General features: G+C 43.9%; 1 protein-coding gene across 7 annotated transcripts in view; it reads right to left on the reverse strand.

Annotated features, from left to right (window-relative positions):
• Nucleotides 1-90: 90 nt before the first annotated feature.
• The window catches only part of PRDM2 (PR/SET domain 2), a 121,979-nt gene continuing 103,258 nt past the window's right edge, over nucleotides 91-18,811 (reverse strand). For 5 of the 7 annotated variants that reach the window (XM_090024108.1, XM_090024106.1, XM_090024111.1 and 2 more), the window contains one exon: nucleotides 15,182-18,601. The gene's annotated coding sequence lies outside the window, so the exon portion shown is untranslated. Of the gene's footprint in view, nucleotides 1,236-8,049; nucleotides 8,159-15,181; nucleotides 18,602-18,811 lie in introns of those variants that run through there. The other 2 variants (XR_016438718.1, XR_016438719.1) reach the window with 2 other exon arrangements.

Consider the following 18,811-nt stretch of genomic DNA (forward strand, 5'->3'; position numbering starts at 1 on the left):
GGGCAATGGATATAGAGCTATATACACATATTTGTATCTATCTATAGATATAGATATGTGTATATAGCTCTATATCCATTGCCCAACACACATGTAGCAATTTTCTGGTCCCTTTTTACAAAGATTACCTGAAAAACGGTAGGGCTGAAACCCAGTTTAAGAAAAACAGAACAATGTGCTGCTATATGATGATAGTGTTCAAACTAAGCCAGACTGCAGCACCAGCTTTAAACGCGAGAGCCTCCCTGGGCTGAGGTAAGTCCCCTCACCCGCCTGGCACGACTCCGCAGAGGAACACTTGGGGGTGCAGACACGCAGCAGCAGTGCCCCCCGTGTCCAAGAAAATCCAAAAATGGAGGTGTTTTGTAGGAGCCGGGTGACCTCCGAACACCACGTGTGAACATTTACCAAGCTCTTTGCTCGGGCTGAGCCCCGCGGGGGGTGTTCAGGGATCACTCCGAGGCAGCTCTCCTCAGGGCCTCGCTGCAGCGGGCCCCAACTGTCCAGTCACGTAACCGCCGTACTTAACCGCTCTCTCTTTCACAGCCGACCGTAACCCGGCAGGTTCCCACCTTTAGAGGCCACACTCTTGCTGCCTCCGTGACCGGCAGATGGTTATTTTCAGTGGTTAGACTGGGTTTGAGGGGGGAGGAAAGTCTTCCCGCGTGAAGAGCCTGGCAGCCACGACTCTTGGTAATGGGGTGCTGGGTGAAGCCGTTCATTTTAATCTAGGCTTCGAAAGAGCATTTCTCCAGCTCCTTTCCCTCCCGCCTGCTGAGGAGGCCGAGGGCTAGTCCCCGCTGTGAGCGCAGCCGAGCCAGCCCGGGCCTCCCCTCAGCCCGGGGGACGGTGCCGCCGCCGAGGCTTCCAGAGAATTCCGCCCCCCGCTTCGCCGCAAAACCGAGGTCTGAATACACGGCTAGGACAGTGCTGCGATCCAGCCTGAGTGAACACATATAAAAGGAGAGGGCCCCAATGCGACTTGCTATTTCCACAGCAGTCAGGAGGGTTTTGGGGTTTTTCAACTTCAGTCGGAGAAACCTTGGCTCACGCCATGTCCCCCCTTTCAAACATGGCCCGATAGATGAAAGCGGGTCGCTGCAGAAGTCATTTGTCTTATGACCGAGTCAACGTACCAGGAACGTGTTCGGGTCAAGAAATAGTCTGGGTTTGGTGCCTGGCTCTTAGCAGCTTGCCATGTGATTCACTTCACTTCTGCGCCTCGGTTTCTCCATCTGCAAAAAAACAGGAACAAGAAAGAAGAAGAATTTAAAATGCCTAGCAGCACAGAGCCATGTTGATTAGAGAAATTCAGTGCCTTTTTTTTTTTAAACAAGTTTGGGGACCTTTAACAGCACAAAAGAAAGCAAAGAGGATAAAACCAGAAGTTTCTCTTTTGATTTTGAAAAAAGTTTAAAAGAATGGGGGGGAAGGGCAGCTTTCACGAATCGCGAGTTTTTCCTATCTTTCATAGACATTAGGGCTGGGTGAGACCTTGCAAGATCATCGGGTGCAGTCCCGATAGTTTTTAAAACTGAAAAAAATCTTAAAATTCAGAAGAGGTTGGGGGCCGGCCGGGCGGGGAGAATACAAGAGCAGGTTTGCCTTCTCTGAGCTCCAAGGAAACACCGACTCAGACCAAAAGCTCAGGAAAAACATGACCCAAGTATTTTGGAAAATATCCTGCAATCATTACGAATCCTGTGATGGTAGTAGGGTGGGAGGATGACCACCCAGGTTTGCAAAATCTTCCTCTTTTGGAGAGAAGAAAACAAAACACCCTCAGAGCGTGGGGGTGATGGAAGTGTTAATACTGGTCAGGTTTTTTGATGGCTGAACATGCTTTGGTCCGCAGTCCCGGGCAGATGGATGGGGGAACCGCATCTTCCTGCCACGGTCTGTTCAGCAGTATCCCCCGGCAGGAGCAGAGCCCAGTGGTTACGCACTGCACACAGCACCGCAGTGATTATACAACACCGGTCTCTGCACGCACCGGGTGGCCGTGCTAGGTTTAACAGCATTGGTCACAGCTGGCCACAATTAAATCAAGCCAGCACATGTCCCTAAACACAAAGAAAAGGAAGAAAATAAGGATGGGCTGATTTGGAAACAGCATACCACCAGCAAGTTCCCTCCTTACCCAGCTCGGCATCAGAAGCAAGCTCAGGATCAGGGACAATCCTGCCTCGAGCAGTGGGCTGGACTGGACGACCTCACAAGGTCCCTTTCTAGCTCCACTTTCCTATGAGGCTAGAAAAGCAGAATGGCACAAAGATACCGCATCTTCGTCCTGCACAGCGGGGATAGAGCTAATGCCATGATATAGTGCATTTTGCTCCATAGAGATGCACGTTGCTGCGTTTGGGCAGCCCTCTGAGAGCATGTTTTCCCTTGGTGACATTTCCTGTGGCACACATACAGCTATAGGCTTCACTGCAGCTGTCTGAACTTTTCCTTCCCCGGCACAGCTGACAGCTCCTGGCTTCTATCCCCAACTGCATTTCATCTAGGGAGGTTACAATAACCCCAGGTTTCCCTTTCTGCACCATGTCAGTATTACCCAGTTAACCAATGCGGGCTTAAGGTTTGATTAGCACATTTAACATCCTTCAAGATCTTCAGAGGGAAAGCACCGTGAAAATGCTGTCCATTTTTTTTTTTTTAATTTATTTTACAACAGAGGGCATTTCTTCCTGCTGCTGATCAAGCAGATTTCAGGAATCCTACTGCTGGGTTATGCTTTCTGAAGCTAACTCTTAATTACCATTACAGGCTGCACATCCATTTCCTTCCCTGGAACCATAAACCTGAACAAAGAGCCCGCTGCTTCAAACAGTAACTTCTGCTTGAGGGCCAAGGTGTAAATGTCACTTCTGCCTTTGTTATCCTCGGATGGTTTCCTGATAAAACTATAAAGTCGCTGTCAGAGGCACCATGTTCTACATCACTTCATTTCTGCTTCTGCTACGACTTGGTAGGTGCCCTGAATTTAGGATGAATGTGCTTGTTTTGCTCAGCTCTGAATCTATTTGGATGGATACTATATACTGCAGATTCAACAGTTCAGCTCATTCATGTGTGAATAAGGAGAAGTTACAGTGATGCTGTGCATTGTCTCTGAGCAGAAAGATCAGAGAGGAAAAAGATACAGGGGGAAAATGGGACAAAGGAGAAATTGGCCAAGGCACCATAAAACAACTAGCTGCTCAACTCCCATTAAAAAGACAGTAAGCGCTGGGCTGGGACTTTCCGTTCACAAGAGTAGCTTACCAAGGCATTCCTGGTGAAAGTTGCTAGCTCTTGGGGCAAAATTTTTTAAATTGTATCTAATAAGTCCAGCCTCTTTCTGTAAGTTTGTCTGGTACTTGGTAAAGACTGTACTCCATTTCTTACCTCATTTGCCAAAGATTAAGCGTTTTGAATAAAGTATTCCATGCCCAACATCTGCCCCAGGTAGAAGGTTTTTGTTTAACTGGCAGGTAGTAAGACTGAACAGTTAACACAAAGAGAGACTAAGAAAAAGAAAACTCATGAACAAACAAACTAACACCATTTTAACCACAGCAAGAGAGATTATGGCAACCATTTCTTTCAAAAGTTTCAGTTTACTTGTACGTTTGGACAGAGACTTATTTTATCAAGGGGCTGACCTGCATCATGGATGTGCACTTTTGTGTGCATTTTTTGTGAAAATAAACTGCTCAAGTTTGGGCAGGTTTCAGCTTCTTTTTCAAAGCAATCCATTTGTTCATTCAATAGAGACTGACTTTCTTATCAGTTAAAGTCCCCAAAGTGGAGAGTAGATTTAGGTTAGACATTAGGAAGAACTTTTTTTTTTTTTTTTTTAAATACAGTAAGGGTGGCCAGAGCCTGCAAAGGGCTTCCAAGAGAGGTGGTGCTATCACCCAACTTGGAGGTCTTCAAGAAGAGGCTTGATAGTCACCTGGCTGGGGTCATCCGACCTTGGTCCTCTTTCCTGCCAGGGACAGGGGGTCGGCCATGATGATCCTTTGTGGGCCCTTCTGACTCCACAATCTATGAATCTATCTGATTTTCTCTGTGACAGATGCTCTGGGGTGCAGCCATGGGGATCTAGGCTCTTAAAAACTGTGAAACTTTTCGCTTGCCTCTCTCATGGTCTCTGTAACTCCCTTAATAGGCCCAAATAGCATATACGTTCCTGAGAAATAAAAATGTTCTTGTCAATGAAAAAGCATTTCCTGGAGTAGTGGTGTTATAGTCATGGCGTTCCAGGAGATGGGAGAAGCAGGTTTTTTTTGGCAATATCTTGCTGGACCAATTGCATAGTTGGGAGAAATGTTAGACAGCTACAGGGTTGGTCTAGTAAAAACATTAAATCTCTCCTGCCAAGAGGCCTGTCAAATAAAAACTCTGACTGAGCCATTAAGTTGGGTCAGAATTAGTGGCTGTGTAGGTACAATTTAGGTCTGTCATTTTCTAACCCTTGGCAGCCTTCATGCTCTTGAAATGCTTCTGAGCGCCATTATACATGCTACCCAATATATGTATTCCACAGAGCAGCCACTCCTGCGAACTAAGCTTTTACTGCATATAATACTCTCTTCTCTAGAAAAAGGAACAAAACACCCAAAAGAGGAGGTTGGATAGATTATCTGTCTGGGGTATTATGATCCCAGCACTCGTTCCTGCCCAGGCCAGGGGGTCAGACTTGATGATCCGTTCAGGTCCCTTCCAACCCTAGAAACTATGAAACCCCCAAAAATAAAACCAAAAAGATTTAAAAAACCCAAACTAACAAACCAACCTACCAGTTTAACTACTGAAATACTAGGGGGGGAGAGAAGGGGATGAGGGTCCTCATTGGTTTAAGTGCCCCCAAAAAAGTGTTTGAAGGACCTATTTAAAGTGTTTACAAAAACACTTCAGGATTCCTTATACTTCAAAGCACCATGAGATTTGCCCATTCAAAAAAATGGATGGGTTTTCAAGTACTGTAAAAAGAACTGGGAGGGGAGGTGGAAAACAGCTCCTAGATTTCAGCAATAGGATTCCAAGGTGCTCAGCATTCGAGAGCAATGAGACTGAGACCCTATTCCCACAAATGCATCCTTTATTTTCAGTGCACAAATTAAATTCAGCAGAACTTCTACACTGGATTCTCACCTGTTGCAACCCTGCAGCTTTCTCCAATTTGAAGCGTCACTAGCATAACACTTCCTACAAGTAAGTTACTAGTAAGCAGAGACTCCCTATGCCTGAAGAAGGGCGATCGCACCCAAAAGCTTGCAAAACACTTTTTTCCAACTAGCATGTTGGTCTAATAAAAGATATCACATCTACCCAAAGAACGTTACCTGCTAATGTAACACATACATTAGAAGTCAAATTAAAATCAGCTCCTGTGGTGCACCTACAAATTAAAGCCCACCTGCGCAATTAAGTTCTTTGGGGCAAAAAGCAAATGAACAAAAATACAACTCTAACCTGAAAGAGTTAAACCTTTGCACTCATTTTGGGGGCAACTGGAAAGCACGCTTTTCAAAGTGAACGCTTTGTGAGTGACTTAGTTGCAGAGCAGGGTTCATGATACAGATTAGCAACAGTTAGAAAGCAGATAATAACAAATATGGTTTTAACCACACACAAAAATTAAGTTTTCAGACTAACACAAACTCTTGGGTTTGGATTAGTTTTCCAGGAACTGGCATATGACCACACATCTTTAAGAGCAAAAAGGACATGAACTGGGAAGTGGTTTCAGCTCTGGAACATTTTCAATATTTCCCAACTTAAGTTGTTGGGGCGGGGGGGAGGGAGGGGGGGTTGTGATCAGCTGTTACGATGTCCTAGATTTACAACAATTCCTACCAATACAAAGTTTGCTCAGATCATTTCTACACATACCTATTTTCACTATTTGAAGGAAAGAACTGGGGTCAGGCTTCAAAGTTTTATATTCATAGTGACCTGATGGCTTTTGGAGTCTCGCTTTGCCCGGATAGAGGAATATCAGTGACTTTTGATTGACATTTCTCAGCTAAAAAGATGTGCAAGTGTTCATGTGGAGTGTTTGCTATGGATTTAACTACCTGCAGGTTATTACCGTGCTAATGAATATTGATGGAATTCTGTTCATACAGTAAAGTATTTCTTATTAAGTGACAGATGTTGGGACTTGACCATGTTTATTTCATTTAGTCCGTGAGGTTATTGCTCCTACGGACGGGTAGAAGTCTCAGGGCAAAGCCTCCAACCCTTGCAGGTGCTTTTGTGTGTGGGGCTGTTCAGATGAGAAGCAGGTGGAACAAGCTGCACTATAGGAATTTTCCCCACCCCACACAAAAACAGCAGCTCAAGTGGGAAAATTGTGCAATACACACACACACACACACACCCCTCTGCCCCCGAGACAAACCAGAGCAAAAGACTTGGGTGAGACACCTGGCAATCGATTCCCATTCAGATACTATGCACTACAGTACAAACATGGTTGGCTAACAGGCTGATAGAGCACTTCGTCGTTACATGCTTGCAAATGCTCCACTCAGATCGTATGAGGGATAATTCACTATTAAGAGTTAAAAAAAAAAAAAACACTCATGAAAACAGCACAAGAAAGACTAAAAAGCCCCTAGAGCTTCTAGAGCCCCATATTACCTTAAGCTGGTTAAACATTATACAAATCATTTTCTTTTGAACAATCTTTTCTTGCAATGGGTATGGCTTAATGCTTTATTCAGTGGGTTTCTATTATGTCCTTCACTGCAGCAACCGAGCCCTTGAAACACATTTTTAATTTCAGAATACCTCTTCCCTCTCCAGAGGTGGGATGATCCAGTGGTTAAGGTGCTAGCCTGCACTTCAGAAGGTTTGGGTTCAACTCCCAGTTCTGCTACAGACTTGCACCATCTTTGGCAACTCCCTTAGCCCTTCCATGCTCCAGTTCTCTGTATCTGGAATAAGTCAAGTTCTTGCAGCTTTAAAGCTGCAAAATTTTGTTACTAGCTGCTGAGTGTGCTGGCACAGGAGGGGTTATTTTTCCATCTTCAGTAAACAGGGTTGATTTGAGACTTGCTTTTTTCTCTTGTTGTTTTGAAGATGCCCATCTCCCAGGGTAATCTGCTACGGGTTTTCTTTCATCGCAAGATCAGACAAGCAGGATTTTACCCTTGAATATTCTAGCACAAGCAAGAATCAGCGGTGCCTGGTGAGCTCGTTCAATTCCCCAGTCTCACCGGCACTTAGAGGAGGATTTCTATTCTTGGCATGCAGTGAACCACAGCAGTAATAGTGGAACCAACATGCTGGCTTAAAGTGGAAGAAAGCAAGAAGGCAGTAGTGGCCAGCAGCCAGGGCCTTTGCATTGCAAATACCCCACACTCTTGTTTTCTGTAAGATAAGGGAAGAAAATGTTTCCAAACATGTGTAGAAAGGGTAGAAACAGCAGCAGCTGCAGTCACCAGTAGCCACAGCAATATTTTCTGCTCAGATGGTCTTAAGCCAGAGACCAGGGGCTAGGACTGGCCTCCATTACTGCTCTAGTAGGGGCTGCCCTTGAAAGCAGCAAGTTATTTGGTGCCATGCAGTGCATGGGAAAAAATAAATCCTCTGTGCAAAGGTGATCATTTTAAATCTGATTGGAGAGTTTGCTTGTTGCTATTGATTGTGTGTGGAAAGTATGTCAGATACTGTGATGATGAGCAACAGTACGGAGCTACAAGATCAGTAGAAAATATTACCCCTCCTACCCATCTCCTTTACCGGCTAAGCTAAGGGAACAGAAATGTTCTTGAAAGATCTCTTCTCCCACCCTACTAAGGAGGTGCAGAAAGAGGAGGAATGGGCATCTCAATAGTTATGGGCTGATGGCTGCCTGTTATGGTCATTTTTTAATCCTGTCACAGTATAGTTTTCTTTACAACCAAGGGTTCAGTTTTCAGGAGGCTTGTAAAAATATTAGTGGCCCAGTTTTAATTAGTGCACTAGTCGTACCAGTTCAAGTCAATGGAACTTAAATGTGCTCAGCTTTTAGCTATTGACATCATTACTGCATGTTCTGTCCCTTACCTGAAAGGACAATTGTAGCATTTGAAGTAAGTGCAATTGTAGGACATTACGGCTCGTCTCCAAGTCCAATGAGCCATAGAAGAGATGACATTTTGTTCTTAGCAGAAGCCTATGGGGTGCAGAGAAAAGAGATTTGGTCATGAGAATGTCATCTGAATTTAGTTCTTAAGTTGGTCAATACAGTTTCTTGGGACAGCGATGGCCTTGCATGTATGGACATACACTAGCCTAATAGCAAGGTATACCCAGTGGGGCTTGTAGTTGCTAGAAGGTTAAAAATAATGTTCAAAGTATGTTGCTGCACACCTGAACACACATTTATTGCAACGTATTGTCCATTTAAAAAACATAGTGCATAACCACATAGCATCCATGGGACTTATGTCTGTCCAAGGTAGAGGACTCCAATCTGTTTGGTACAAATGTGCAAAGGAAATCTCTTTGTTGTTACTTTTGAAGGTTTCATAGTATCTAGGGTCAGAAGGGACCTGAGCAGATCATCGAGTCCGACCCCGTGCCATGGCAGGAAAGAGTACTGGGGTCAAACAACCCCGGCCAGGTGTTCATCGAGCCTCCTCTTAAAGCCCCCCAGGGTAGGAGCCAGCACCACTTCTCTTGGAAGTTGGTCCCAGATCCTAGCTGCCCTGACCGTGAAGTAGTGCCTTCGGATGTCTAGTCTGAATTTACCCTCTGCCAACTTGTGACCATTATTGCTGGTCATTCCTGGTGGTGCTCGGGGGAACAGTGACTCCCCCAATGCCTGCTGGTCCCCCCTGACTAGTTTGTAACAGGCCACTAGACCCCCCCCTCAGCCTTCTCTTGTGGAGGCTGAACAGGTTCAGGTCCCGTCGCCTCTCCTCGTAGGGCCTGCCCTGCTGCCCCCTGACCATGCAAGTGGCCTCCTCTGGGCCCTCTCCATGCTGTCCACATCCCTCCTGAAGTGCGGCGCCCAGAACTGGATGCAGTACTCCAACTGCGGCCTGACCAGTGCCGCATAGAGGGGGAGAATCACCTTTTTGGACCTGCTCGAGATGAGTCTGTGGATGCAGGACAAGGTGCAGCTGGCCTTCCTGACTGCCTCCCCACACTGCCGGCCCATGTTCATCTTGGCATCTAGAAACACTTTGTCCAATCCACCTTGATGCTGTCATCCAACACATTCATTGGGAAGCCAAGCCAACAAAAGCATCTAAAACAACAGGGCTTTTAACATTTCCCCTAGGGTAAGAGACCAGGACAACATCCGATAGATCAGAAAGTCCTTCCTCCCACCCCACAATACATTAATCCAGTCTGTTTGGAAACAGAGTAGCCTAATGATTATAGAACCGGATGATTTGATAAAGAGTAAATTCAGCTATTTCATCTTTAGTAGCATTCTGTCTGAACTGACTAACATTCCCACTGATAAGACCCCTAATGTCATTTTATGAAGATGTAACAACTTATTTTCTTATTGAGGTTCAGTTGATCTGACAGGGAGTTGAGAAGCCTTGCCACATAAAACTTTCTACAGATCTGGCCAAGAGCTTATACAGCTGCAGAGTAGAAGGAAAGTGCACAAAAAAAGCCTGGGCCTAGATAAGTATGAGCTATTTGGTACTCATTTCTCTTCTCTGGTTAAGAAAATAAAGCTAATAGTCAAGGTTGTAACAAAGGACAGAGAGAAGGTCATAACAAAATGGAGAACCTCCAAGACAGCAGATAAAGTATTTAATAAATATCTGTGCAGGAAAAATCCTATTTTTGACAAACCAGGAAGAATAAGCTATATACTGGTCTGGGACCAGTTTCATAAACCATTTTGACCTAATTTATTTAAATCTGAGACTACATTCAGCCGGGTTGATCTTCAGCCATTTTGCAACTGGTTTTTATGTGCACCGAACTTCTGTTCTGTTACAGATTTAAAACAGTTTCTGATCACTTCAACTGGTGTATGTGCAACTCCTGTCCCTAGTGTTGTGTTACAGGTTTCACCCGATTTCTGATCACTTATATTGATTTATGTGCAATTTCTGTCCCTAGCCATAGAAGGAAAGAGCGCTGGAAGCAGAGGACAATCAAAACAGGTCAGAATTAATCCATTAATCTAAAATGAAGTTCACCAGCAAAATATGACAATAAACATTTTGAAGTAGGATTCACATATGTGTGGCTTCTCAAACATCAAATAAGATCAAATACAGATGATGGGGGAAATTACTGGACGTTTAAAGATGACATCCTGGAAGTCAGTTGATGTGTTCCAGAAATCAATATTGCGTTTAAGACTTGCAATTAGAGAAGAAAGGGAAGGGAGGAAGTGCCATGTAGTTACGATGATAGCTACCCTCCAGAAGTATAACAGTTATAGTTTGTACCCGCTAGAATCAGCCTTATTCCATAGAGGTAACTAAGGGGGCCATCTAACTCATGGGAGTCGACTCAATTAAGAAACACACAAAAATGCATTGAAACGACACCTTAAATGCTCCTGAACTCCAAGAAAGTTGCATTTGTGGGTAGCACTTCTTAAGACGTTCCAGTCTCTTTGAGCTCTTAAGTCTCAAATCATTTGTTCTGGCAGATACAAACACTGTCAGTGAGCACCACAACATAACCTCTCCTCTAGAGCATCGTTTATTCTTATGTAAAGTTGATTTAAAAGGCTTCACAATTAAATCATCCTGAAGAACAGCAGTCATTTCAGTGTGTGTGTGAGATATATGTACAACACACACTTTAAAAAAAGAGAGGGACAAACATGATTAGCCTTTTGCATAGAAAGCATTAGCAAAAAAACCAGACCAGATAGCTCTTGTGGTTCCCTTCAAGAGAAAGATATTAAATAACCAACTACATAGCAAAGCCATCTTAATAAAATAGTTTGTACCTAGTTAGAAGACCAGAAATAATTATTTCTGTGCAAAAAGCAGTCCAGTACTTTCTCCATCTTCCGAAAGAGCAATACAGCAGAAATTCAAACCCTTTCCCATTGCTCCAGCCACTGGTTTAAGAGTTTAAGCTGTAAAGTCAAGGCACTACAGTCCCCCTCCCCAACACAATCACCAAACAGGTGTTTGGGCCCACCTGTTCTGCTTTTGTAATGATCTGACCAATACAGGTGCTGCCACAGTGAAGCACGCACCCTTCTTTGTCTGAAGAACGCTCTGTTACACAGCGAGCTTCCTCCCCGCACCCTTTCAAAGCTGTTTCCTCCCTGACCTGGAGAGATGCAGCCAGGACATAGTGCAGTTTGTTCCAGTGTTGTGTGCACACCAGTGTCCTTGAGAGACTGGTCTGAACACGCCCCTCTACATTTCACAGAGGCTCCTGCTGGTTAGTTATCAGCTGGTTGGGACTTTTCAACACTGAGCACTGCAGGATTTAGACCTGTTGCCTAGAGGGGAAAAGGCTTTATTCCTTGTATTCCAGGAAAACACACTACCCCATGGAGCTTGATTTTTGCATTGCGTTCCCATTTCTGTCCTTTGCCTTCGGTTGCTATCCCAGTGTCAGACATGAGATAATAGACTGAGGGGATCCCAGACTTACTGTGCTGGCAGATTGATATCCTCCTATTTTCTTTCACCTTTGTGCACGCTGTTCTCTAGCTACCATCCAGCAGCACTTGAGCATAGACATCAAAGGCTATAAGGGGTAACAGGATTTCTCCCTTCTGAATGTATCTAACCTACATCAGTACTTTCGCACAAGGCTGCGATTCTTTTTCCAAAGGGATTGTCATCGTTGGCTCTTTCAAAATCGCCATGTCCTTTTATCTCTCTGGAGACTGCAAGTGTGTGTAACATATATCATGCAACACAAAATGCCAAAAGAGCAGTCACGTTAATATTAGGAGGGTCTTTCTTCTCACCTCTTCCATGAGACCTTTAAAAGGGAGAATGAGTGCTGCTGTTCTGATCGCACATGCGGATGAAAAACAATTAGTTAACTAGCTGAAGAACACTTCAAAGAAAGCACCCAGGCAGTGAAAGATGTGTGGTTCTGAGAAGTTTGCCGTTACTCATATAATTGAAACTAGATGTTATTAAAACCATCAAGGCTACAACAGGGAAGAGGAAGCCCGCTGATTTTGTACCTGGCTGCAAATGAGGGAATCAAGGAGAACATAAAGCAGTGACTCCAGGTAATAGGCTACATTTATGGGGCATGAAAGGAACTCCACATTTCTGGGGGTGGGAAATGGATCTTTCACCTCATGTGAAATTCTTAAAAACTTGCCCTGAGTTACTCCCAAGGGTAGTGATCAGATCAGCCATTTGAATGAAGGATGCTGCACAAATAAAGTACTCTCCCACCACCTTTTTAAGAAAAAGAAGACCCCATTGCCCATATACAGCCCTTCATTTGGAAAAGCAGTTTCCACCTCAAGAAGCTAGACTCCATCATTGCTCTCCTCCTGTAATAGAGGGATAAACTTGGGACCATGTCTTTCAGGCAGCCACACAGGAGAACTCAGGGTATGCACACATCATTTTTGTGGCAGGATTGGCTGTGCTGGGACATGTTTTGCACGATTGATCCCATGGATTGGCACAGACACTGCCTGGGACTGCTGTCTTACAGGATCAGCCCCTTGCCACTCCCAGGGCTTATGGGGCCCCATCCTGCAAGATCCTGGCCCTATGGGGTTTCCTTGCTTTGCAGCATGAGATGCACAGTCTGGGATCCCAAGGGAATCCCCTGCAAGCATCAAGTGGGGTACCTTGAGGTGACCCTGGGCTGGTCACCTGATTATGGCACAGGATCAGACCCCTGGAGTACTGGGAGCACCTGCCTAGGGTGGTTCAAGACTGCAGTCAGGCTTGAGCTATCTGTGTTCTAGCTCCAGTAATGAACAAATATCCTCTGCAAAAAGTCAGCATAAATTGCTACTAAGAATTGTTGTACCACCATTTTGGGGCATTTGGGATGCAACAAGGGGCAGAGATGTCCATTCACTTGGGTTTTGTGTAGTCTCAGAGAATATGGGTGGGAAGCACTTAAACCAACATCTCGCCCTTCATTCACCTCTCTCCCAACCATTCTCCAATGCCTCCTTTTCTTTCCCTTGGCTGGCAGGTCCCCTGGAGTTAGAAAAGTGATCACAAGGTCTTTTTGACTTGTTCTGACCCCTCCACGTTCTTTATATATTTGAGCCTGCCTTGCCTTGCAAAGTGTACCTTAACATGTAAGATTGTGCTCTTGGCTGTTTAATTCATGTCCTTCTGCTCATATGGCTTGCAGAGGTGCCCTCCTGCCTCGGATACCTATGGATACCTGTCTCGGAGGAACTGGACTGAGAACCCCCAAGCTCATGATAGTGACTTGTCACTGGACCCTTCTGTCAGGCTTTAAGGCAATTTTTGTAGCTGAAATTCTGGTACAAGCTGGGAATATTTCTCTCTCCCTGATACTGAGGGCACGAGCTACGTAATGTAGGATGATGAGATGTATGCCCAGTACAAGCAATGAGGGCATCATTATAGAAACACCAACAATGCAGATGCTTCATCAGAGGCAGCTTTTCCTGTTTAAATGTTGCAACGTCCAACTAAATGCCAATGCACCACTGTAATTAAGTCTAGCGGCATATACTCTGCAGAGTTCATTTTCAGGGCTTCATAACTCCAAGCGAGGATGGGTTTGGGAATGAATAATGGAAGAGAAAAACTCACCCTGGCTCTGACATATGGCTATGCCCAGTTGTCTTGATTTATAATTCTTTACCACACTTCTGAATGTCTGGATTTCTCTGTATGAACAGCATGGATTTCTGTCCCAGCCTTGCAGCTCCCAGAGTTCAGAACAGTATCAGACATGTGCACAGAAACAGGTTGAGCTAATGATTCGTTTTCTTGAGAAATATGGCAGTGCACAAGGGATAATAATCAAAGGACAGAAAAATGTGTTTGGGGAGAAGGAATGAAGACTTCCGGGCAGGTAAGGATGGATTTAGACAGAACAAGAGCTTTGAGTTCTTTTTATGGAAGGTCACTTCCTGACATGGGGAAGCACAAGCAGTGTGCAAGGGCAATCGTAATGGTTGGCAAGGGTTGGCCTCAACTGCTAGTCACCCGAATCTCTCATAATATAGGAAATCATCTAAGCTTTGCAACTGAAACTCTCCAACTCAGACTCAAGCAGCTCTCTGTTACCCATGCCTAGATGACAGACTCTGTAAAGGCTTGTTTCTTCAGGATTTTTCTTAAACTTTATCCTGCTTTGTTTATTTTGGCAGTACCTGCTGGCATGGAAGGATATCGTAAGTTCGTTCAGGAGTGGACCATCTCTTACAGTCTAAACACACCATGGGTTAGAGAAGAAAGAGTGGCAGAGAGAAGAGAGCTGATTTGTTGAATGTCACAAAGCAGATTAGTGTTACGGTCACAAAGAGTATGTCTACATGTGCATTCAGGTGCTTTTTCTAATGAGCATTACGTTTAGTACCTCCAGTGTTAGGTACTAAGGAAATGCACATTTGGCTGCCTTAATGTGCAGCAATGAATGTGCATGGTTTTTAAGTGACATTTAATGCACAGTAACCTATTTTACTGCGCCTTAACATAATCGCAGAGTTTTATGTGATTTTATGTAATTAAAGCGCACATGTAGATACACCCAAATAGAACCCAGGTATCCCCAAGTCCCAGTGCAATGGCTCATAGCATACAATGTCCCCATACTGTGATGGGTCAGCATGGCCCTAGAAAGGGATGGGCTGGAGAGGTAGAGTAAAATGTGTTTGGGTGGAACACCCAAAGACCTGAGAGGCTAGCGTGATGCTTTGGTCTTGTTCAAAGAGATGGCAGACTGATACAAAAGAAGCAGTCAGACTGTACCATTGATTGTAATTATTAGTGCACACAGGGCACAATGGGCCCTCGTACACTGTAGGAATATTCATTTACTTACAATTTTTCTCCCTCCCTCTTCTTCCAGCTTCCCTCAGAAAAAAATGAGACTCCACAACACTCCAAAAACAAAATACTTTGGTCATTTTTAAGGAGGTAACAAATTCCATTAGCAGTTTGAGGGTGGTAACAAGAAACCGATTCTCCATTTCCAACAATTTGTTTTTGCACCGTTGGGATTCAAAGTTGGTGGCATGATTGACAATGCTGAGAAGTCAGTACATGTCCCCAGGTTGAAGTTCATCACATTAGTTTATTGTTTTTCGTTACAATGGCAGACAGACAGCAGAGCCCTCCATTTTCCAAAGGAAAGCTCATAATCCAAGCACCCAACCAGGTAACATCGTATCTCTACTTTTCTTTTTTTAATACCCATCTCAATATTAACATTGTCACAGGGCACTGCAGAGCTTCCAGTGTCAGCCTTGCAAAATTCTACATGCAAAACCTGAGTTTTTTTTTTCCCTTGAATTTTCATGAGAATTGGTGATATTAGTCAAAGACAAAATTTCACACAATTCACCAGCAGGCACGGGGGAGGTTAGGAAGTTTGCTGCAAAACTGTGAAATTCTGCCCTGGGAGAAAAAAAAAAATGGTGATTTTTCCTGAATTGACTGTGGTGAAGTTATCCTCATCATCAGAGAGAAATAATACCATTTTGGATTGCCAAGTTTTCTGGGAAAATAGACTCCATCACCCGCCCCCCCCTTCAACGAATCGGCTTCTGTTGTCTGAGAATCAGTGACAAGTTTGGTGCAATAATGGACTATTTCTTGTTCATGGTGTGGATATTTTTCTACCACAGTTCAGACTGTAATGGATCCTTTGAGTGGACAAATACAATATCAAGCTGTGTGTGCTGTGGTCTCTTGGTTAAATAACACAAGTTATAAAACTTTAAAAACGGAGCATTTACAATCAGGGATGTAAAGACGTGCTTTTAAAATTGTAAATACATATTTACAGGTCTGTGTGATAAACCAGAATTGCTCTGGGAACAATGTTCATATATCATAGTAATTTACACATTTTTCTCCTTGAGTTTGTCGATTATTACTGCTAATAACCCTCTAAAAAACCCAAAGGAAATTAAGCTGCACAAAATGGAACTGGAATAACCTCATTGGTTTGCCATAAAGGCACTAAACCCAGCAGAATCCGTGCCAGAAACTCCATCCTTAACTTACCATACTGTCCATAGCTAATTCGGGGCACCTCAAAAGAGTGGGCTGAGTATAATTCAGGCTGCAACGCAACGACATTTCTCCTGAGCAACTGCCCCCAAGTGACCACTGGAAAGTCTCTGCTGAGTAAATGTGATCTCTAACTAAAACCCAGCACACACTACTGGAAAACTTGGGGATACCTTAAAGTTATGCTTTCAGATGGAGGTTATGTATTGGAGTTGGTCTCTTACTGATAACATCTGTTTGCGTGACAAGCTAGTTGCGGTCCAAAGACAGATCATAGTCCCTGTCCTGAAGAACTCTGGTGCAGGTTTACCATAATAATTCTTGATCAGGAAAGAAAGCGGGAGAAAATGAAAGGAAGGATTATTCACTACCCAGAAGAGAGCAGAGTGAATTATAGAGAGCTGCAGGGGAAGCTACGTGACTGTATTTTGAGGTCAGGTGCTGTTAGGCAGATCTAATGCTGACAACTGTTGGTTTTTTCCTCTGCAATCAGGCTGAGACTTCCAAACCAGCCTATTGAATTTGGACACCAAATTCCCAGTAATTCTAAAGAGTGTAAGGCACCTAAATCTCTTAGGCAGCTGTGAAAATCTCAGTCTTAATCTGTAATTATTATTTTTTCTTTATGTATATATACATATACATATGTACATATAGAGAATTGAGTACTGGCAGAAGCAGCCAGATGGCTGGGGATTTCTCCACGAAGCCCTCCTCTCAAAGGTCCCCTTGGCTACTTTCAAAGCAGTAAGGGACCTGGCTCTTTATGGCTCATTCAGTCCTTGGTATCTCGCATACCGTCTCTCCTAAGACTTCTCCCTGTGACAACTGCACTTGAAAAGTAATCAGGCTGGGATTTTCAAAGCAGCCAAGGACTCCAAATATTTTCCTCTCTGTTTTTATTTAGTGGTAGTTGGTTTTTTGTTTTTTTTTTTAATTAATTAAAAATGGCTTTTGGCTTCCATCCTCTCACAAATCTAGCGTTTTAAACAATTCTGTCCAGAATAAATAAATAAAAATCAGGTTTTCACTGAAAACACAAAAAACAAATCAGTTTTCGGGACCCCTAAAATGGTCATTAAAACTAAAATGTCTTTGTTCTTTTTGACCTCTTGGGATCGTGAAAACGGTTGAGGTGTTTGGTTTTTCAAAAGCCCTCTCAACTTTTGGAAAGAAACATAACCTTATAAAATGTTTTGTTGACATCTGGGGAGGCAGGGAGCCAGGAGGTACAGGGGAGCACATTTTCATCTGTCTTTGGAGTCAATCACCCAGCTTCTAGTGAAATGTAACGGGAGTTGGGCATTCAACTGTCTAGAACTCCTCTGAAAATCCCAAATTTATGCTGCACTGGTGCAGGCCTGTGGATAATGTAAAAGGACCCCTTTGACTCTATACTGCTAAAGTGAAGCTTGTAGAGGATGGCATCTCTTCCACAGGATATTTCTGTGTGTGTTGTGGGCATGTTTTAGCAAGAAAACATCTGTTTGCACAAGCTGCAGGACTTGCAGCTTTCTGAACCTCCATCTTCATCAGCTGCCGGTCATCACCGCACACCCATTCTTGCTAAGCCTGCTGAAACTGGACTCGTTCCTTCTGGAAGTCACAAACACTATTTTGGGGGAAGATGCTGCTTGATACCGTGCACAGCAATGGGCATTTTAGAAATGCCTGCAAAGACAAATCGTGAGTAACGATGGCACTGAGAATAATGGAGACTTGCAAAATGGATACTTGTCCCATGAGGAAAAAAAAATGGGCCGAGACCATCATCGCATTTCACAAAAGCCACTTCACAGGAGATGTAAGTCCTACCACACTTTAAAAGCGATGGCATCCGAACTTTTACAATGCCCCAGGCTCTTAAAGCTCATGATACAAAGTTAAACAGACTAGGGCTCCCAAAGATTTGGGATGTAAAAACCTCCGTAAAATGTAACCGCTCCTTTGGTGGGGTTTCTTGTGTTGCCCAGTTCTATACTCCATAGCATCTAAAGTAACACTGAAGCTAAAATAATTTAACAGTCTTTTTTTTTTGAAAATTTAATTGCATAGTATGTCAAACCCCTCTAGGCTTCACCAGAAAGAGGAAACTCACCCAAATCTATCAACCCTCACACATGGTCAATCAGCCTGCAATTGTCTCTGAACATTTTTCCATGATACTCCACTGGGTCTTGATGGATGGGACTTCACACTGCAGGGACTGTTATGAAATCATCCTCACATCAGCCTTCATAGTTAATGACTCTCTTGAGAAGGCAGGAGCCCTGCATTGATCTCTTTCCCTGGAAGGAAGGACAATATGACAAGAGCATGCCAGTGCTTCTGGCAGAGGAAATCGCTGGCCCCTTTGTCTCCTGAGGAACCGGTCTCACCTCAGCGGAGGAGAAACAGAACAGATGATGGTGTTTGAGGATAATTTTGCCTCCTCATTTCAGGTCAGCATTGTTCTGTGCCTGCAAATACACACACACACACACACAAACACAGTCATATGCAAGGGCCTTCATCAGACAGCCACTTTTACTTTGCAAGGAGCAGCTGTGGGTTTTTTTTTTTTTAATTTTATGAATATTTTCCCGATCTAAATTGCTTATTGACAGTTTGTTGTGCGAACAACAAACACGTCTCTGGGATCAGGACCCAGCCCTCGTTCAAGGCGTGCT

This window comes from Crocodylus siamensis, chromosome 12 (genome assembly GCF_052110815.1).
Source record: "Crocodylus siamensis isolate JL-2025a chromosome 12, ASM5211081v1, whole genome shotgun sequence".
NCBI lineage: Eukaryota > Metazoa > Chordata > Crocodylia > Crocodylidae > Crocodylus > Crocodylus siamensis.